This window comes from Piliocolobus tephrosceles, chromosome 2, assembly GCF_002776525.5.
Source record: "Piliocolobus tephrosceles isolate RC106 chromosome 2, ASM277652v3, whole genome shotgun sequence".
In the NCBI taxonomy this organism is placed as follows: Eukaryota; Metazoa; Chordata; class Mammalia; order Primates; family Cercopithecidae; genus Piliocolobus; species Piliocolobus tephrosceles.
In genome coordinates, this window is record NC_045435.1 from 188,244,036 (window position 1) to 188,267,604 (window position 23,569).

Below are 23,569 nucleotides of genomic sequence, written 5' to 3' on the forward strand. Positions count from 1 at the left end.
ATATGCCTAGGCCTTTCTTTCTAAGTCGCCTCTTAGTCCTGTTGTTCATGGTATCACAAGCTCTTTAAGCTCCAAGGTCCTTGAAGATCTTGCTAAAGACCACTGCACTGACATCACCCAAGAAGTTATGCAGCCCCAGGGCAACCTGAGCCATGGCCTTCATCTTTCCTGTCTCTGAGAATGAGTGAGAAACGTGGCTCCTCTGGGGTTCTACCCATAGAAATTCCCCACAGAGGGAGAGGCAATCAGCAAAAGGAAAACATCTAAAAATAGTCCTTTGTGCTGCAGCGGAACAGTTTTCCAGTGGAGCTCTCCTATTCTGGAACCCAATGCCTAGAGCTATTTCCTTACTTTGAGGAAAGTGCTATTCCTGGAAAAAGAGCAAATGAACAGGACAATGCTGTGGTTCCCTGGCCGGAACGTGAGCAGAGTGAACAGGTCTCTGTGTGATTTTAAAACACATATGACCTCCTGACCATCCGTTTTTATATTTATCATAACCCTCTCTGCCTCCTGGCAAGGTTGTGGCAAGAGTTCAATTAAGTAAAACATGTGAAAGTGCTTTGAAGATTTTAACTATCTTTGCAAGATAAGGTGTTTTACCAACTTCCCTGGGTTCTGGGTGTTAGACTATTAAGGTCTAATACAGTGGTTCTATTCTTTGATTATAGGAAGCAATTATGTGTGACTCTTCTGACTCCACAACAGGATTGTAAACTTCTAGGATGCAGAGCGGGAAAGCCAATCAGTACAATTAATATTCAGATGGTGCACTGTATTGTTTAAATGGCCATCACAGTGATTCTTATGACCAGAGAGGAAATGGATTATCAGAGTACTTATAATCCAGAGTACTTATAAAAACAAACTGAGGTATTACATTTATCAATTTTTTTAGTTTAATCATATCCCATTTGTCAATTTTGGCTTTTGCTGCCGTTGCTTTTGGTGTTTTAGACATGAAGTCCTTGCCCATGCCTATGTCCTGAATGGTACCACCTAGGTTTTCTTCTAGGGTTTTTATGGTATTAGGTCTAACATTTAAGTCTCTAATCCATCTTGAATTAATTTTTGTATAAGGAGTAAGGAAAGGATCCAGTTTCAGCTTTCTACTTATGGCTAGCCAATTTTCCCAGCACCATTTATTAAATAGGGAATCCTTTCCCCATTTCTTGTTTCTCTCAGGTTTGTCAAAGATCAGATGGTTGTAGATGTGTGGTATTATTTCTGAGGACTCTGTTCTGTTCCATTGGTCTATATCTCTGTTTTGGTACCAGTACCATGCTGTTTTGGTTACTGTAGCCTTGTAGTATAGTTTGAAGTCAGGTAGCATGATGCCTCCAGATTTGAACTAAAGAGCTTCTGCACAGCAAAAGAAACTACCATCAGAGTGAACAGGCAACCTACAGAATGGGAGAAAATTTTTGCAATCTACTCATCTGACAAAGGGCTAATATCCAGAATCTACAAAGAACTCAAACAAATTTACAAGAAAAAAACAAACAACCCCATCAAAAAGTGGGCAAAGGATATGAACAGACATTTCTCAAAAGAAGACATTCATACAGCCAACAGATACATGAAAAAATGCTCATCATCACTGGCCATCAGAGAAATGCAAATCAAAACCACAATGAGATACCATCTCACACCAGTTAGAATGGCAATCATTAAAAAGTCAGGAAACAACAGGTGCTGCAGAGGATGTGGAGAAATAGGAACACTTTTACACTGTTGGTGGGATTGTATAGTTCAACCATTATGGAAAACAGTATGGCGATTCCTCAAGGATCTAGATCTAGATGTACCATATGACCCAGCCATCCCACTACTGGGTATATACCCAAAGGATTATAAATCATGCTGCTATAAAGACACATGCACACGTATGTTTATTGCGGCACTATTCACAATAGCAAAGACTTGGAATCAACCCAAATGTCCATCTGTGACAGACTGGATTAAGAAAATGTGGCACATATACACCATGAAATATTATGCAGCCATAAAAAAGGATGAGTTTGCATCCTTTGTAGGGACATGGATGCAGCTGGGAACCATCATTCTTAGCAAACTATCACAAGAACAGAAAACCAAACACCGCATGTTCTCACTCATAGGTGGGAACTGAACAATGAGATCACTTGGACTTGGGAAGGGGAACATCACACATCGGGGCCTATGGGGGGGGAGGGGGGAAGGATTGCATTGGGAGTTATACCTGATATAAATGACGAATTGATGGGTGCTGATGAGTTGATGGGTGCAGCACACCAACATGGCACAAGTATACATATGTAACAAACCTGCACATTAGGCACATGTACCCTAGAACTTAAAGTATAATAATAAAAATAAAATAAAATAAAATAAATCAATTTTTTTGTTGTTATTGAGCTCTCAGATGAGTTCAGAGGGCACGTGACATTTTAATGCAAAATATTTTCTTACTGTATAGTATGGACATTTGATAATAGCAAGTTCGTACTTTGTAAGTATAATATATATCAAAGTAAGTTTCTACTTTGTAAGTAAGTATAGAAAACTTGATCACTGGAATTGTATTACTTAGACAGTTTTTTATTTTTTTAAAAAAGGTTCTTACACTTATCAGGATTTCAATGTGCATGCTTTTTAAAGCAACTCCTCATGTAATTGTCACCCATTTCCACAATTAGGCACATAGAGTGCAGTCTTTCTGAAGTATCTTGAGCAATATATCAGAATTCGTTTTTACATGTATCATAACATCCCAAAACAAGACAAAATAAAACAAAACAAAATAGCCAGGAGCACATGAAGGGTAAAAAAGTGATGTGTTTTAGTTTGAACAAGAACATTCATCTTTTCTCCTTTCTGTGTATTATCCCATAAACCAAAATCAAACTTGTACTGGCAATAATATGTTTAATTTTATATTCAAGATATATTATTGTTTTAATACCCAAATTTTAAATTATGTTATCTGTCTCTAATTGAGATTTTTAAAGTTAGCCATTCTTTCTGTTCTCTAATTGACTCAGACATCTTGGACAAATTCTAGCAAGTGACCCACCAGTGTGGCTTCAAAATACAATAAGTTAGCACTTTTTGAGAAGGATTAGGAATTCTGGTATATAATGATGGATGAACGTGTTTGAATTCCTAGTACCCCAATTTTTTATTTTTAAAAATAATTACTAAGAGTTTGTAGAAATTAATAATTGTGTAAGGGAGTTCTGAGATATTTAAATCGTGACTTATCTAAGATATTTTCTATTAACACTAAACATAGGCATCTGTTCACTCTTGGCATCAGCTGTGCAATTAATCTGTATTTATCTGTTTAGAAGCAAATGTTGAATTGGTAATAACATATAAAGAATCGTGCTAGGTTGCAAAACTTTTAATGAGTATATCAATGGCAAAATATCTGTTGAATTGATATTAAATTTATTTTCACAAAGAAACCAACATATAATCTAAAAGATGAAAATCAGTATAATATCAACCATGGTATTTTTGTTCCATGTTATGCATATAGCCCATTGACTCTGAAAGGGCACAGAACCATGCCTGTACCTCTCATCTTAGCAATACTTTCAAATACAATCTTCATACTGTTTTTAAAAAAGCAAACATGTTATTTTAAAATTTCTCTTCTTCCTTTTGTTCTTTTTTATTTCGTTTTCCTTCCTCTCCCCACCATCCCTGTCCCTCTTCTTCTTCCTTCTCCTTCTCTTCCTCTTCTTCATCTTCATTATCTCCTTCTATTATTTTCCAAACATTTTTATCTTTAAATAAGTTTCCACTTATGCAAATGTTATAATATAAGACTGAGAGTCCATACCTACCGTTTACCCAATTTCCCTATTTTTTTCTTTTTATAAAGGAAAGTGGTTTAATTGACTCACAGTTCTGCATGGCTGAGGAGCCTGCCTCAGGAAACTTAGTCATGGCAGAAGTGGAAGCAAACACGTCCTTCTTCATATGGTGACAGGAGAGAGAAATGCAAAAGGAAGCAGGGAAAAGCCCCTTATAAAACCATCAGATCTCATGAGAATTCCCTCAGTATCATGAGAACAGCATGGGGGCATCCTCCCCGTGATCCAATCACCTCCCATGACTTTTATAACCAGTGTACAAACCCGGAACATTTACACTAGTACCTTGTGATTAACTAAACTACAAACTTTATTCAGCTTTCACCAGTTCTCCCCCACCCTCATGTCCTTTTTCTGTACCAGATCCAACTAGGACCTATGTTGCATTTGATTGCCATGTCACTTGAATCTCCTTCAATCTGTGGTGGTCCCTCAGTCTCCCTGTCTTTCAGTACCTTGGCACTTCTAATAAGTATTGGTCAAATATTTTGCAGAATGTCTTTCAATTTGGGTTTGTCCAATTTTTTCTAATGATTAGTCTAAGGTTATTCGTTTGGCAAGCATGCCATAGAAGAGATGTTGTATCCTACTTATTATATATCATTATGGCAGGGGGAAGAGTACATGATGTTAGTGATATTAACCTTGATTGCCTGGTTCAGGTTATGTCTACTACATTTCCATACTGTAAAGTTACATGTTTTTTTCATTTATAATTGATAAATATATTGAGGAAAAACTCTGATGCTGTGCTAATGTCCTGTTTTTCCTCTAACTTTTATCCACTGATTTTAGCATCCACTGACAGATCTTACTTGCAACAATGATTACTGTGCCATTTGCCCAACAGTGACTTTTGTATTTCCTTTATTCTGTCTAAAGTAATAGGAATTCTTCTGTAACAGCTGTTACTTCTCCTGCATTTATTTATGCATTCAGTTATTTATTTATATCCGTATGGCCTCAAGGATATTTATTCTAAGGATTATAATCCAATACTATCATCATTTATTTTGTGGCTAAAATTGTTCTGGCTTAGCCATTGGGAGATCCTTCTGATTTGTTATTGTGTCCTTTTGACATACCCCCATTTTTTTTAGCAGTTCCTTAATTTTTTGGCATCACATAATGTTCCAAGTTTATTATTTTGTCCCCTCTACCCTAGGCCTGGAATCAACTGATTGCCAAATGAGTCTGAGTTCTTTCTTTGGAGAACAATATGTAGCAACCAAGATCTGAGTGCTAAGTGTGCTCATTTTTATTGTGGTGTTACTGCTCTTAGGCCCTCTCAGCAGAAAGAGCTAGGAAATCTATATACGCATACACCTACATCATATTTATTTCTATGTTTCTATCGGTTTATCTTTTTAGGTAGATACAGATATATCATGTAGAGATAGAGATAGATGTCATTAATACTTCGATCCTAAGTCAATACCACCAGGTTCATTTTATTTTTTGCCTTTTCCTTATTTGTAACTTCTTTCTGACAGTGAAAAACCCGACTTTCGTTATTTGTAATATATTCACTTATTTATTAAATCCTACTACACTTAAGGTAGTTAGAGAATTGCTAACTGATACTCCTGTGAGAAACACTTATTACAAGAGTGCAGTATTTATATACACTTATTTTTGTCATGAACTTTACAGTATCCAATCAAAATATCATTTTCTTTTGAAAGTGACTTAGGTTGTTTCTTTACTTGCCCATCCTCTTCAGCGCGATTTGGTTATTCATTTGTAAACTTATATTCCATACACATTGATCTTGATTATTTAACTAATTTTAATTAACTTAAATTATTTTTTTATTTGGGTGCATGAAACATTACTATAGTACTTACAGTCAAAGCTTTACCAAAAAGTATAGCTTGATAATTGTTATTCCCTCATTATCCCTCCTGGCCAGTTCCTGTTCACTCCTTTTTTCCACTTATTTCCCATGCACTGCCTATAGGTAACTGGTTTTTTAGTTTATCTTGCCTGTGCTTCTTTTGTACAAATGCACACACACTCTTCTATGTAGTGGTCTTTTGATTGTTTCCAGTATTGTGCTATTATAAACAATGCTGCAATAAGTAACCTTATGTGCAGCATTTTCATATTGTAGAAAACACTGCTAACCAATACTCCTGTGAGAAATACACTCTGAGTGCCTCCAGGGTAGCCTCTTAGAAATGGAAATGCTGGGTTGAAAAGTATGTGTATAGATATTTATGCTAAGTATTGCTGAATTTCACTCCAGAAGGCTTGTATGAATTTAGATTCTTGCCAGCAATATATGATTCCCTATTTTCCCACAGCCTTACCAACATAATGTATTGTCCTACTTTTTCATTTATGTCAGTTTGATTGTAATGTTTTAATTTGCATATCTCTAATTATGATTGAGTTTGAACATTTTGTCATTTGTTTGAGAACTTTTTACTTATCTTTGAATAGATACCTCCAGGCTTTGCTGCTGTAGTTGGACATTTTCCATCTCTTCTAATAACACTTTAACAAGTTGTCTTGAATAAACACAGAGCTTGTTGGCCATAAGAAAACTTGAAAGATGAGTTATCTAATTCAAATGGAAGGAAAATGTTTTTAAATCATCATAGTAAAATATGAGGTCAAAAAATTATTTTGCAAAATATGCAAAATATGAGGCAAATCAGTTCAAGATAATAAATACTTATGAATGTCAAGGAAAAAAGAAATTGCTCATTAGTCAAAACTCATTACCAAAAGAGGGGCACAATACAAAATGGGTGTTTCCACCCTTTTCTCCTATCACCTGAACACTTCTCTGACCCTATAAATTACACACATTTCTTGAGACCTACCATAGAAACCACAGCGATCTCTCTGGTAAACTTTTCCTCCTATCTCCTCCCCCAAAGCAGTCACAGCTTCCTCGTAGTTCCCAGAGCACACTGTAGTTCCTCTATTATAGGATGTATTTTATTCAGCTTGCATATATATATTTTCCCTCCCAAGAGACTATGAGGCTTTTCGCCTCCAAATTTTGGTGTTCATGTTCATATCTTTTATGTTTGTATATCTTGGTACCTAGAATATGTAATAAATAATTTATTTAAATATTGATGAAATGAAAAAATGGGGACTTTTTGTGATTTTCCAACTGGGAAAAATATTTGTAATTCTATGTTACATTTAAAAACCATAGCCCAGAAAGAATTTAGAGTGAGTCTATGAATTAGATAGAAGATATAACTTATTTTTAAACATTTGAAAAGTCATAAGATTCACACATGAGAGAAATACTAAATATATCCAAAATAAAATATTAATACCATATAAGATTTCAAGGATCAAAATGTTTGGTAACTTAGTGTACTAGAGAAAATATAAAGGAAATGGGAACCCTCATACATTCTTGGTAAAAGTGAGCATTAATGCCTATATGGATAGCTATTTGTCTCTACCCTTCAAACTTTAAAAAGCCAATTTCCCTTTTGGCAATTTCTTACGTAGATATTTTAGATATAGTTGTACAAGCATACAACAGTGACAACTGCACAAAGTAGTCAGTACAACATTGTTGATAACACTATGTGATACTAGTGATACTAATCTATCAGTAGGGAACTAACTTACATTTTGGTATGTTCCCATAGAGTAATGTGCTACAATTTTTTTTAATGTAGCCACACTATATGTTTTGATATGAATAGATTTGTGAAATTTATTACTGAATTTAATAACCATATAAAAGAATATATGTATGTGTATATATATAGCTTGCCACAATTTATGTAATCTAGAAAATAAGAATGTGCATACATTCATGTTTATAAACTCATGGACTCTTTCTGAAAAGGTACATAAGAAATTGGCATCAGTTGTAGTCTCAGGGAGAAAGATTAGGTGGCAGAACAGAACAGAGGGAGACTTACTTTTGACTGCATTCCATTTTATAATTTAAAAGTGCACCGTATGCATATTACTTCTTCTAAATAAATAACATATAACAACAAAAATCAACTATATGAATTTTGCTTTGATTTTTAAAACGTATCTATTACTAAGCTTAATTAAAATACAAAAATCCAGAATGTGAAGGAGACACACAGGGACTAGAAATGTTATTTCTAAGTTGCAACAGGATATAGTCTTGATGCCTGAGAATCAGAAGACCTAAGTGAGAATCATAACTTCTCAGCGCCTAACAGTAGAATGTTGGTACCAAAAGGAGTTCAAGCTTTGATGATCCTTATCCTCTAAGACGAAGGGATGCATGAGTAAATGATAAGAAATTTCCAAAGTGCCATAAATCTGAGCTGCTACTCTTATTTTATTTTTAAATTATGTATTCATTTTTAAATGGGAAGTCTTACATTTAGGTGACATTGGGAAAAATAGTTACTTCCATGTGATAGAAACCATGTTTGATTCCCACATGCCCTTCTGAAATTTCAACAATCTTGAGTATTAAAGACATCAAAACAGTAATAAAGAGCCCTACCCAAGTCTGATAATAAAGATTCACCCAACCTCTTTTAGCTTTCATATTATCCAAGCTCTCCGAATAAGACTGTCATCAAATTTTATAAGATACTATTAAGTCCACCTGTTAAATGAATTTTAAAATACTCATTTCTATTCACCGCACATTTAGCAAGTGCATATTTTGTTTAAATATAACCCTGCCCTCAGTGGACTCACTATCTCATAGAGATGGAAAGAATATATAGCTATACAAACTGGACAGAGAAATGTGAAGCCTGTAGCGATAGCACAGATGAGAAGAGCAATTCTGATTGCATAGGAGGGATGCAAACCATGTAAAACCACATAGTAGTATCATGACGTTTGTAAAGAAGAGGTTCTTCCAAATTGCAGATAGGAGAAGGAAATGTATTTGTGGAATGACTTCATTTGGGGTTTTAGGGAATAAAATTTTAACATAAGTCAACCCATGGTAGACGTTTATTTTCTAACTCCATCCTTTAACAGAAAAAAAAAAAGGAACATTGACTTCTTCAAAAGTCACCTGGCCCCCAGCAGCAGGGCTGCAACTAAGTGGCTCAGAACCCCTGTCCCCTTCCTAGTGTAATATTCTTTAAAAGACACTATGATGCTGCCCTTGATTTTGATAGCATCAGAATCAAACCTACTTGATACTATGCATAGAAATGATTTCAGGACATTTTTCTCTTCTCTGGAAATTGAATTTTCTCTGTAAATTGTCTGCTTTCTAGAAGCAGAAGGTAGTCATTCATTTAAAGATCTGACCAATAAAAATGAGCATTGCCTTTATGGTAAACTACGAGGTTTCTATTAGTGTTAACTTTCAGAAAAGGGCATAGGAAATAGTCTAAACTTATGACTTTGGCTAACTTTCCTGATGGCAAGCTTTTAACTGTCCTAATACAAGTGGTTGTGGGGCAATGGTTAGAGTAGGAAAAGGAGGAGAAAAAGGGTTAACTGGAGAAGTTCATCAGGATCTGTATAGAAGATTTGTTGGACATGCAGTAATTTGGAGAATGAATATTTTAGCCCCTTTAAGGTGATGGTTATGCACACAAATATATTCACAAGTATACATATGTATGTATCTTTGTGCCTGCGCATAACACAGGTTAAGCCTAAAGTTGCCACTCTCACATACCAGGCAAGAGCCACATGTGGAATTTTGAAATCTCCTTTGTGCATTATTTTTCTATCCTCTTTCTTCCCTTCCACAAACATACAAACATCTTAAAGAAAAGGGAACATGTACTACCTTCACTTCAGTATTTTTCTTTCTTTAACCCACTGAGTGCTGCCTCTTGCTTGCACAATCTCACCAAAGTTCTTTTTATAAAATCACCATAATCAACGCTATTCCAGATACAATGGGCACATTTTGTCCTAATGCTACAAAGATGCAATAATTATATGTGTTAAAATTATTGATCATTTTATTTCAAGAAACTCTTCTTCATCTTCAGAAACACCATTTTTCTCTCGGTTTTCCTTCTACTTCTCTATTAACATCATAGTTCTCTTTCTGCCGTCCTCTAAGTGTTACTATTTACCAAGCTTCAATCTCTTCTCCATTTTTGCTGTGACTGGACATCTTACACATTAAAATTCTTGCACTATTGATAACTCCTGGATCTGTGTCTGCTGGCAAGATACCTATATAGGTTTAATCATCCATTTCCAAGTTTCCCTGGAAATCTCTACTAAAGGATCCACAAGTATTTAAAAAACAACAACAACAAAAAAAAAACATAACTACAACTGGACACATTTCTTTCCCTCTAAACTTCTTGAACTCCATATTTTAATGAACAACTACATCTAATTATCCAGTTTCCAAATTCAAAGGCTTGTGAGCCATCCTAAGCTGTTCTTGCTAACTTATCTCCAGTCAGACAGAGTATTATAGATACTATTTAACTTCTCTAATATCCATCACTTTATTCTTGCCTTCCTTCAGGCCCTGATCACGTCTTGCCTAATTACTACAACATATTTACTAAAATATTCCAACTGCCTTAAATGTAGCCTCCATACTGCCAAAATAATCACCCCAAAACTCAAGTCCCTAAAGAATGTGGCTCTTCAGAAACTTTTCATAGTATTGAAGATTAAGTCGACAATTTAAGTTTGGTACATAAAACCTACAATGATTTGCTTGTCTTCTTTTATCTCTGTACATGAACTTAACTCAGTCCATATCCTTGAGTCTCATTGTTTTTTTCTCTTCTCTTCTTTTTTTTTTTTTTTTTTTTGAGTCAGAGTCTCGCTCTGTCGTCAGGTTGGAGTTCAGTGGCACCATCTTGGCTCACTGCAACCTTGCCTCCCAGGTTCAAATGATGCTCCTGCCTCAGCCTCCTGAGTAGCTGGGACTAGAGGTGTGCACCACCATGCCCAGTTAATGTTTGTATTTTTAGTAGAGACGGGTTTCACCATGTTGGCCAGGATGGTCTTGATCTCTTGACTTCGTGATATACCTGCCTCAGCCTCCCAAAGTGCTGGAATTACAGGCATGAGCCACCATGCGTTGCCTGAGTTGCAGTGTTTCGTGTTCGTGTCTACATGTTTTTGCACATGATATTTCACTTGCTTAGACTATCCTGCTTTCTTTCTTCTTCCAGTGAGTTCATACCCACCCTTCAAAACTTGGGTTCATTATCGCCTCTGTCAACAAACCTTCCCTGGCTGGATTAGGTGCCATTCTTTGGAGCTTAACTGCACATATTTCTTAGCATAGAACTTTCACACAATAATCTCTGATTTCCAAAAAGCCAAAGTACTTATTGAAAATTTAGCCAAATAGTCATGCAAACAAATATATTATTACAACTGTAACAGCTGCACAAAAGAAGTACATGATTTTATAGTGTCTAAAGAGGTGGTAGAAGTGTTGATTTAGCCACCGAGGAATCAGGAAACACTTAGGCACTTATCACATCATAGCTTGTGTCACAATTAGTTGGGCACATGTTTATATACAGTTCCTCACCTCAAGCTTATACACACAGACACACATACACACACACACACACGTCACTTTTGTTCCCTTTCATGGCAAGTCATAAAAGTCATTCATCATGAAATATTACTATTTCTGCCTTTCCCCATATACAGATGCTACTCGAAACATAGGAAATGGTCAATAAATATCTGCTGAATTAAACTGAAAACTTTACCCAGAGTTGCAGAATTGTTATATGATTCTGTTTCTTTAGAGTTAACCATATGGTTCGACTGAAGATAAAGCCTTAATCAAATTTATTATAACCTTACATTTCAGTTGCAACAAAAGCAGCATGCGTCATGCCTTCTGTCTTTCCTAAAAATCAATGACACACCTACCACATGGTTTCAAGTATGATAAAAATAAAGGAGGTCTTGAAAAAATCCAAAAGAAATGCAAACCAGGAGAAAAGGAGCCTTTGGAGCCCTTAAATTGGTGCTATGACTTGAATGTGTCCTCAACATTTCATGTGTTCGAAACTCAATCCCCAAACATATATTGATAAAATTTGGAGGTGGGGCCTTTGGGAGGTAATTAGGATTAGATAACATCATCAGAGTGGGACCCTCACGATGGGACTGATGGCTTTATAGGAAGAGGAAGAGAAACCTGAGCTAGCACACACTTGCCTTCTGCTGTGATATGACACAGCAAAAAGGCCCTCACCAGATGCTAGCAGCCTTCTCTGCTTCCAGGACTGTGAAAATTAAATGTATTTTTCTTTATAAATTACACAGTCTGTGGTATTCTGTTATAACAACAGAAAATAAACTAAGATGATGACTAGTTTAAGATAAAGATCCTGAAAGACCAACAGAAAAAGACCTGGGAGAAGGGGTTCATCATATTAGTCTGAAAGGTTGTATACTTCCAGTTTTGCCATTGTTTCCATTTCTAGTTTTATAGGTTAATTAACAAATAATGAAAAATGGAAGGATCAGAATGATCTGTTTTCTATGGTCTTATGCAAGTGTACATTGTAAGCATTCAATATGTAGATATGAAAATCACTGCAATAATCCTTCTAGGAGCCAGCACTAGATAACCATCTGCAGCATCCTGGGCTTATGTAAATAATCCATTTAGACTGAAGTTATTTTCATTTTTATTTTTTTATTTGTACATATTTACGGGTATATTAGTCCATTTTCATGCTGCTGATAAAGACATACCAGAGACTGAGCAATTTAAAAAAGAAAGAGGTTTAATGGACTTATAGTTCCACGTGGCTGGGGAGGCCTCATAATCATGGTGGAAGGTGAAAGGCATGTCTCACATGGCAGCAGACAAGAGTAGAGAGCTTATGCAGGGAAACTCCCCATTATAGAATCATCAGATCTGGTGATTCTCATACATTATATGAGAATAGCACAGGAAAGACCCACGCCCATTATTCAACCACCTCCCACTGGGTCCCTCCCACAACATGTGGGAATTCAAGATGAGATTTGGGTGGGGACACAGGCAAACCATACCATTCCACCCCGGCCCCACCCAAATCTCATATCCTCACATTTCAAAGCCAATCAAGCCCTCCCAATAGCCCCCCAAAGTTTTAACTCATTTCAGCATTAACTCAAACGTCCACAGTCCAAAGTCTTATCTGAGACAAGACAAGCCCCTTCTGCCTATGAGTCTGTAAAATAAAACCAAGCTTGTTACTTCTGAGATACAATGGGGGTTCAGGCAGTGGAAGAAATTGGCCCAAACAAAGGGGTACAGGCCCCATGCAAGTCCGAAATCCAGTGCAGTAGTCAAATCTCAAAGCTCCAAAATGATCTCCTTTGACTCCATGTCTCATGTCCAGGTCACACTGATGCAAGAGGTAGGTTCCCATGCTCTTGGGCAGCTCGGCACCTGTGGCTTTGCAGGGTACAGCCTCTTTCTCAGTTGCTTTCATGGGCTGGTGTTGTGTGTCTGCAGCTTTTCCAGGTACACGTTGCAACCTGTCAGTGGATCTACCATTCTAGGGTCTGGGGGATGGTGGTCCTCCTAGCTCCACTAGACAGTGCCCCAGTAGGGACCCTGTATGGGGGCTCCAACCCCACATTTCCCTTCCACACTGCCCTAGCAGAGGTTCTCTGAGAGGCCTACCCCTGCAGCAAAAGTCTGCCTGGACATCTAGGCATTTTCTTACATCCTTTGAAATCTAGGTGGTGTTTTCCAAACCCCAAATCTTGACTTCTGTGCACTGGCAGGCTTAACACCATATTGAAGCTACCAAGGCTTGAGTCTTGCACCCTCTGAAGTCATGGCCAAAGCTGTACATTGGCCCTTTCAGACTCAGCTGGAGCAGCTGGGACACAGGGCACCAAGTTCCTAGGCTGCACATAGCATGGGGCCCCACTCACAAAACCATGTTTTCCTCCTAGTCCTCTAGGCCTGACATGGGAAGAGGTGCTATGAAGACCTCTGATATTCCCTGGAGACATTTTTTCCATTGTCTTGGGGAACAGTATTCAGCTACTCATTATTTATGCAAATGTATGTAGTCGGCTGGAATTTCTCCTCAGAAAATGGGATTTTCTTTTCTATCGCATTGTCAGGCTGCAAATTTTCCCAACTTTAATGCTGTCTTTCAGTTATAAAACTGAATGCCTTTGATGGCACCCAAGTCACATCTTGAATGCTTTGCTGCTTAGAAATTTCTTCTGCCAGATACCCTAAATCATCTCTCTAAAGTTCAGAGTTCCACAAACCTCTAGGGCAGAGGCAAAATGCCACCAGTCTCTTTGCTAACACATAACAAGAGTCACCTTTGCTCCAGTTCCTCACAAGTTCCCCATCTCCATCTGAGACCACCTCAGCCTGGATTTCATTGTCCATATCATGACCAGCATTTTGGTCAAAGCCATTTGACAAGTCTCTAGGGAGTTCCAAACTGTCCCACATTTTCCTGTCTTCTTTTGAGCCCTCCAAACTGTTTCAACCTCTGCCTGTTACCCAGTTCCAAAGTTGCATCCACATTTTTAGGTATCTTTTCAGCAGCACCCCACTCTACTGGTATCAATTTACTGTATTAGTCCATTTTTATGCTGCTGATAAAGACATACTGGAGACTAGGCAATTTACAAAAGAAAGAGGTTTAATGGACTTACTGTTCCACCTGGCTGGGGAGACATCACAATCAAAGCAGAAGGTGAAAGGCACATCTCACATGGCCGCAGACACGGGAAGAGAGCTTGTGCAGGGAAACTCCCACTTATACCATCATCAGATCTTATGAGATTTATTCACTATCGCAAGAACAGCACAGGAAAACCCACCCTCATAATTCAACTACCTCCCATAGGGTCTCTCCCACAACATGTGGGAATTCAAGATGAGATTTGGGTGGGGACACAGCCAAACCATATCAGTGAGGTGCATGAGAAATGCTGTTACACATACCTAATGTGTAGCAATTAAGGGAAGGTATCTAAAGTGTCCATCACCTGATTTTATCAAGTATGGTCATCCTATTCTGCTACCAACCATTACATTTATTCCTCTTATTGGATTGTATGTTTGTACCCTTAACCCACTTCTGTTCATCCTCCTCTCTCCCTCCTGGTTTTTTTATGTTTGTTTTGTTTTTAATTTTGACATCTACATTCTCTTTTGATCCACTTTCTGTCACTTGGTGGAGCTTAGTGTTTAGAGCTTGAGCTTTGAAATCAAACTGGACCTAGGATTACTTCTCAACTCTTACACTTACTGGGTGAGATGACTGCTCCATCTTTCAGTGGTTATCATGTATACAATAGACTGAGTATTCATACTTCCTTAGAATTGTTGTCAGAATTAATTGAGATAGAATATCTTAATATGGTGCCTGCCAGATCGTAGGTGCTTAATAAATTGTGGTAATGATATGGCAGAGCAGTTTATTGACATTTGTGACTTTTGAGAAACCCTACCAGTAATAATCCTTTTCATCCTTTCATCCTTGAAGATTTATTCAACAACAGCAATATCACTCATTTGTTATTTGAGATTATTTTAATAATTTCTCTTCGGTAGCTATAAAATATTTAAGAATTGTCTTTGTTTGAAGGAAAAATCTAAGAAAACTGGATTTTTAGTAGAAAGCTTTTGAAGGCTTTTGCTTCATCAAAATTCTATAAGAAGTGAATACTAACGGGGATGGGGTTTTTTTCCAGGGTGATGGACGTGTTCTGGAATTAGAGAGTGGTGATGGTTGCATAGCCTTGTACATATACTAAGAACCACTGAACTGTACACATTAAAAGGGTAAATTTTGTGGTATCTGAATTGTATTTTAATATACATATATATATATATATATATATTTTAGATGGAGTCTTGCTCTGTCGCCCAGGCTGGAGTGCAGTGGCATGATCTCCACTCACTGCAAGCTCTGCCTCCTGCATTCACACCATTCTCCTGCCTCAGTCTCCCGAGTAGCTGGGACTACAGGCACCCACCACCATGCCCAGCTAATTTTTTTGTATTTTAGTAGAGACAGGGTTTCACTGTCTTAGCCAGGATGGTCTCCATCTCCTGACCTCATGATCCACCCGCCTCAGCCTCCCAAAGTGCTGGGATTATAGGCGTGAGCCACTGCGCCTGGCCTTTTTTTTTTTCTTTTTAGATAGAGTCTTGCTCTGTCACTCAGGCTGGAGTGCAAAAGAGTGATCTCAGCTCACTGCAACCTCCACCTCCCGGGTTTGAGCAATTCTCCTGCCTCAGCTTCCGGCGTAGCTGGGATTACAGGTATGTGCCACTATGCCCACCTAATTTTTTTATTTTTAGTAGAGACAGCTTTTCACCATGTTGGCTAGGCTGGTCTCGAACTGACCTCAGGTGATCCACACGCCTCAAAGTACTGGGATTACAGGAGTGAGACACCACACCCGGCCCTGCAGTTTAATGTTTTAAAACTATCAGAAAAATATTAGACAGCAAGATAGTTTACAGCTACACACATTATTAGAGTGGTGATTTTTTTTTCTTTCTGTTTTCATTTCAGTTGTCCACTCCACGTTGTAGATATTATGATCAGTTTGGGTGTCAGACTCTTAGATGACATCATAAGAGCTACACATTGCTGAGTTCAAGTCCCAGCTGTGTGTTCATGGACACATTTCTTAATTTTAGTCTCATTTTTCCTATTTGCAACACAAGGTTAATAATCCACCTTGAGGTTTGTTGTGGCAAAAGGAAAAAAGAAAGAAAGAAAAGGAAATGCTTAACATAGAGGTTAGCACTTAACGGACTCCCCATTTACAGAAGATCTTTAAAAGGACTAGTACATTCTGAAAAAGAGGTTTGGATATTTTTTCTTTTTTCTTTTTTTCTGGTCAGAACCTTTTATGAAACATCCATTGGTCATCCCTATTTTTAAAATTTGTAATTATTTTAAAGCAAATGAAAATACTTTTCTTAAAGGCGAAATTTAAAACTTAAAGTTATTAACAACACTTTGGGTTGTCATATTTTGAAAGGAAGGTATGTGAAGATAAAATTTGGAAAATCAACCCCCTCCTTTAATTTTCCACCACATGCTTGATGCTGTCACTGACACCTCGAGCTGAGGAATATAAGTAGCTTTTGCTCAGGAGGTGTTAGTCTGACGGCAGCTTGCTTGGATAGTGCTTTTTGTTTGTTTGTTGTTTTTAGTCCATGGTCTTACCTAGACACTCAGCATTAGACCTACATTCTGGATTAGCATATACTAAAATCATTCCTTTGCCATTCTTTTAGTTTTCATAAGTTTGATGAGCAAAAAGCCAATGTTGAAGGTGAGAAAACAGTCTGCCTTAGTATTTCATTTATATATTGAAATATATATATATATATATTTGTATATATATGGGGAAAATATTGAAAGCATATACACAAAAAATATAACTGTAGTTATTTCTCAGTGACCATTTTGGTGGTGGTTGTCAATTGTGGGGAAGCTGGGAGAATAGCTGCTCAGAGCATGCATTCTGGAATTGAATTTCCTGGCTTGACTTCTGCTCTACCACTTACTGCCATATAACTTTGTGCCACTCACTTAACCTCTCTAGTCATCAGTTTCTATTTATATAAAATGTGAATAATGTTATATAACAGGGTAAAGCTTAACTGAGATAATGTATGTAAAATGTAAGGTACAATGACAATAGGACCTCAAAAAAAACTCAATAGATATCAATATCAATTCTTATTACTGCATTTCTATATTCTCATATTTTCTAAAAGTATTATTGAATACCTTTTAAATCAAATAAATATTGTTTTAAAAAATAAGCATCTTATCGTTATGTGATTTTAAAAAAATAAAAATCACTTATAAAGTGATAAAAATCACTAAGAACATCAAATAGTCAGAATATGATTGTTGAGATTATAGCATCAAAAAATACTTCTATGACCTAATACATGTTCTTCATCCTTGGGCTCTAGTGAGAGCTGTATAATGTTTATAAAAATTATTATTATTCTCTGTTCTTCTGAAGTCAAATGCAGAATTTTTCTGGAAAACCATAAGCTGGGAATTAGATGGAACTTTCTGATTTTCTTTGCAAAGACTTTCAAGGATTGGAATTCCACTTCTAGGAAATAGGTTAAGCAATTTTGCTAAGGCAGATACCAAATACTCTTCTTGAAAAATATACCAATTCCAAGTTTTATTATATAAGCCTACATGTGCTTCCAGCCTATGTATTGGTACATTTCAACATTTACTGAATTGGTACATTTCAACATTTACTGAATAAAAAGTGGTCATTTACTGACACCCTATTCAGTAAATAGGTATAAAAAACATGCCTATTTTTTTATAGGTATAAAAATAGGTATAAAAAACATGCCTATTTTTATACCAGTACCATGTTGTTTTGGTAACAAAGTCTTGTAGTGTAATTTGAAGTTGGGTAAGGTGATGCCTCCAGATTTATTCTTTTTGCTTAGTATTTCTTTGGTGTGTGGGCTCTTTTTTAGTTCCATATGAATTTTAGGATTTTTTTTCTAGCTCTGTGAAGAACACTGATGACATTTTGATGGGGATTGCACTGAATCTGTACATTGCTTTGGACAGTATGGTCATTTTCACTATATTGATTCCTTCCATTTATGAGCATGGGCTGTCTTTCCATTTGTTTTTTTGTTTTTGTTTGAAATTTTGAATGACATTCTAAAAGTTGAAAAAAATGTGCTTTTAATCATGAGGTCTCAGAAATACTTACTACAAGCTTACAGAAAGCCAAAACTAACTGACTATGCAGATAGTCTAAGAAAGAAAAACGGAGATGGATACATTCCTAGAGTCAGTTTTCTAATTCCCAACCTTTTTTGGTGAATGCACTTCTATTTATATTTCAATAGTTTTGGGGGAACAGGTGGTTTTGGTTACATGGATACGTTCTTTAGTGGTGATTTCCGAGATTTTAATGCACCTGTCACTCAAGCAATGTACATTGTACCCAATATGTAGTCTTTTATCCTACATCCTGCTCCCAGCCTTTCCCCCCAAATCCCCAAAGTTCATTATATCATACTTATGCCTTTGCATCCTCATAGCTTAGCTCCCACTTATACATGAAAACACACAATATTTGACTTTTCATTCCTGAGCTACTTCATTTAGAATAATGGCCTCCAGCTCCATCCAAGTTGCTGCAAAAGACATTATTTCATTTCTATTTATGGCTGGGTACTATTCCATGGTGTTTACATACTATATGTTCTTTATCCACTCATTGGATGATGGGCACTCAGGTTGGTTCCATATCTTTGCAATTGTGAATTGTGCTGCTACAAACGTGCGTGCATGTGTCTTTTTCATATAATGGCTTCTTTTCCTTTGGGTAGATATCCCGTAGTGGGATTGCTGGATTGTATAGTAGTTCTACTTTTAGTTCTTAAAGAAATATCCAAACTGTTTTCCATAGGTTGTACCAGTTTACATTCACACCAGCTGAGTAAATGTGTAAAAGTGTTCCCTTTTTACCACATGCATTCCAACATCTATTCTTTTTTTGACTTTTAATTATGGTCATTCTTGTAGGAGTAAAGTAGTATCTCATTGTGGATTTACTTGACATTTCCCTGATAATTAGTGATGTTGAGCATTTTTTCTTGTTTGTTGTTTGTGTCTAATTTTGAGAATTGTCTATTCATGTCCTTTGCCCACTTTTGGATGGGATTATTTGTTTCTTTCTTGCTAATTTGTTTGAGTTCCTTGCAGATTCTAGATATTAGTCCTTTGTGGGGTGGATAGTTTGTGAATATTTTCTTCTCCCACTGTGTGGGAAATACATTTACTTTGATGACTATTTCTTTTGCTGTGCAGAAGATTTTTACTTTAATTATATTACATTTATTTATTTTTGTTTATGTTGCATTTGCTTTTGAGGTCTTAGTCATAAATTATTTGCCTAAGCCAATGTCTAGAAAAGTTTTTCCAATGTTATATTCTATAATCTTTATGGTTTCAGGTCATAGATTTAAGTCTTTGATCCATCCTGAGTTAATTTTTGTGTAAGGGGAAAGATGAGGATCCAGTTTTATTCTTCTACAAGTAGCTTGTTAGTTTTCCCAGCAACATTTATTTAATAGGGTGTCCTTTCCCCAATTTATGTTTTTGTATGCTTGGTTGAAGATCAATTAGCTGTAAGTATTTGGCTTTATTTCTGGGTTCTCTATTCTGTTCCATTGGTCTACATGCCTATTTTTACACTAGTACCATGCTGTTTTGGTAACCATAGTCTTGTAGTATAATTTGAAGTTGGGTAAGGTGATGCCTCCAGATTTGTTCTTTTTGCTTAGTATTGCTTTGACTGTGTGGGCTCTTTTTTGGTTCCATATGAATTTTAGGATTTTTTTTTTTCTATTTCTGTGAAGAATGCTGATGACATTTCGATGGGGATTGAACTGAATCTGTAGATTGCTTTGAGCAGTATGGTTATTTTCACTATATTGATTCTTCCCATTTATGAGCATGGGTTCTTTTCATTTCTTTGTGTCGTCTATGATTTCTTTCAGTATTGTTTTGTAGTTTCCTTGTAGAGATCTTTCACTTCCTTAAGTATATTACTAAGTATTTTTTAATTTTATTTTTTGTAGCTGTTTTAAAAGCAATTGAGTTCTTGATTTGATTCTCAACTTGGTCGTTGTTGGTGTATAGCAGTTCTACTATTTGTGAACAGTGATTTTGTACCAAACTTCTGATGCTTGTTTTTAAAGGCAGAGTTTAAAGACTCACTATGAGCGATACACATACACTGTATACACAACAATGACAATAACATTTTTAATTTCTCAATTAATTTTCATAACCAAATCAGAAACAAATTTTCTGGAATTTGCCTTCAGGTATTTTTAGCAAGGAAAATGACCAAATATGAAATAAATTACTATTTCTTATGGTTTTTGCTTGTTTAGTTTTTCTTCTATGAAACAATTCTTGTATTTTTAATGCACAGTCATTTGGGGACATCAAACTTTGACCATATTAATGTGGCATGACACTTAGCGAGGTGCAGACATTATCTGAAATTGTTTTCTCTAAACTTGTTTCTCCTACACACCATCACAAGTAAACAAATGATGGATGTAAATATCTATTTTCAAAAGGCATTTCATCTGACACCATCTTACTCAGAGTTTTTGTGATTGCATAGAGAAGAAATTTAAAGTAGCATGTGCTCAGGTACTCAAACCAATTTTGATTAAAAATGGTTGAATATTTCACTTCTTCTTCAAAAGTATATAACGGTTCCTTGTAGCCTAAAGTCAAATTACCAAAATCTGTAACTTGGTGTGTTCAAGAACTGGCACAATCTTCACCTAGCTTTCTGGACACAGTTTATACAATATCACTTCCCCCATAATTACTTCAAGTCTACAATCCCTTACCAGAAACAGCTGGGGCCGAGTGTGTTTTGTAATTCAAGTTTTTGGGGGAACAAGGTGGTATTTTTTTTTTAAGTAATACAGTTAATGTATAAAATATTAGCAAAAGCCATGTATGTTGGGGCTGCACCTATAATGAAATACATTGATATTTCTGCAGTAAAATATATAAATATTCTCGTAAGTGGGATAAATAAAGACTATAAATGGCCTCCTGTCAATTTAGGTCAGTCTGTACCTTAAGGAAAACAACAACACACACAATGGTTTTCAGAGCTTCTTGACTTTAGAAATCAAAGACAGTAAAATGTAAGCCTGCACTTGCTTTACTTGGACATAGACTTTGGAACTTTTGAGCCTTTGTTCATCTTCTTTCCTTAGCCAAAAATGTCCTTTGTATCTCTTCTAGTTTATTAAAGTTTATCATGGGCCAGTCCAAACATCAACTCTTCCATAAAGCCTGAAGTCAGAAGCATCCCAATTTCCTTTGTTGTCTGCATGCATATCTTTCTTCATAGGCTAGAAAGTCCGTAGGGAATGGTTCTGTGTCTGATTTGCATTACATACTGTGATTCCTGGCAATGTATTTTTCCTCAAAAGAATATAAAAATTGGATGAAGCATGACTGCTTGAAAACATAAATGTTGACAAAACAAACCCAAAGCAGTCAGTGTCCTATCTATTCCTATTTTATATATGTGAATTTTTATAAGATGACTTTTTTTTTTCATATCAGATGGGTAATGTGCCGATGTCTTGACAAGGTTCAAGGATGGCATATCTCACTCATGCACGTGAACACTCAATCATCATGCTTATGAACTACAAAAGGATCAAGTTTGGTTTTTTTAAAAAACTAATTTTACTCAGAATCTATTTTTTCTGGTCAAATATTTTCTAGTGATTCTAAGAAAAAAGTATAAGCAGTATAGTTGCTAGCTTTCCGTTACAGTTCAACATACTGAGTAAACTTCAAAGAAGCCAGGTTTAGGTTACTGCAGTGCTCAGGAAATGTGCGTTTTTAAAAAATTAACTTATATATTACACTTCTGATTTTTTCTAATCATTTAATCATATTTCTATCACTTCCAGAAGCAAAACCAGATTGTAAGTTCTTTATTTTTATTTTTATTTTTTTAGATGAAGTCTTAGTCTGTCGCCCAGGATGGAGTACAGTGGTGTGATCTTACCTCACCGCAACCTCTGCCTCCTCGGTTCAAGCGATTCTTGTGTCTCAGCCTCCCAAGTAGCTGGGACTACAGGTACATGCCACCACACCAGAATAATTTTTGTATTTTTGGAAAAGATGGGGTTTCGTGATGTTGGCCAGACTGGTACTGAACTCCTGACCTCAACAGATCTCCCCGCCTTGGCCTGCCAAAGTGCTGGGATCACAGGCATGAGCCACCATGTTCTTTAGTCTATTAAAAATGTATCTTTTTATTTGAAGTTCTTTGCAGTGTTCTTTGTAGACAATTAAGAGTGGCTGATAATTCATATTTGACTAAATAATACTAATTTTGAATAAAATCATTTTAAATTACCTATTTTAGAACTATTTAATATTAATAAGATAACTATTTTTCTAATATTGGAGATCTGGGGACATTCCTCCAAATAGAAATACCACCTTACTCTTGTAAGTTTCAGTGGATACTTTGATTTTAAGTCTTTTACCTTACACAATTTATGGCCTTATATTTTATTTCTACAATTAGTAGACTATCATATGAAGTGATATTCCTGACTCCTTTTGTAATAAAATCATATTAGGATATGCTATAAAATGAAACAAGAAATGAATAAAATGCTCCTTATAGGTAAAAGCAGAAATAGTATATAAGGTGTGTTTTGGCTATGGCAGGGGATTTGAAGAACAATGCTGAATAATATCTAGATCACAAAATCAACTATAACAAGCCAAAAATAGATTTTTCATATTTGGTACCAGCCTCCATATGAAGCAGCTATCCTAATATACAGTACCATATAACATCTTTTCAGTCATTCATTCACCCAGTCTTTCGTCCATGTATCCATAGGGAAAAAATTCTACTCAAAATTAAAACTCCCTTCTTAGGAAGACAGTTCAATTAAGGGAGAACAGGTCTTCTTTCTTCAGCAAAGCGTCGTGGTAGATCAAAACATGCACAGAGGAGTCAGAGAAATTTGGGAGTAAGACTGGAGGAAATGGAATTCATCTACAGAACAATGTGAGAAGAAGTTGGAGCTCCTGTGAGCCCTCCGGAAGGGACTAAGGAAAACCGAAAACCATGGTAAGAGGCTGCAGTCTGAGGTGTAGAAATGGCCAAGAGACTTTTTCAGAGAACAAGGATAGCTGTACAGTCTCTAAAATGAAATAGTTTGACAGAAGCAGAAT

At 36.3% G+C, this 23,569-nt stretch overlaps 1 protein-coding gene and 1 non-coding gene across 3 annotated transcripts in view; both read right to left on the reverse strand.

Annotated features, from left to right (window-relative positions):
- The window catches only part of FGF12 (fibroblast growth factor 12), a 595,999-nt gene that overhangs the window by 374,776 nt on the left and 197,654 nt on the right, over positions 1–23,569 (reverse strand). The gene's annotated exons all lie outside the window — the stretch shown is intronic.
- LOC111544394 lies at positions 21,920–22,023 on the reverse strand. Its single transcript, XR_002732146.1, has one exon. It is a non-coding gene; the product is annotated as a small nucleolar RNA U13 (small nucleolar RNA).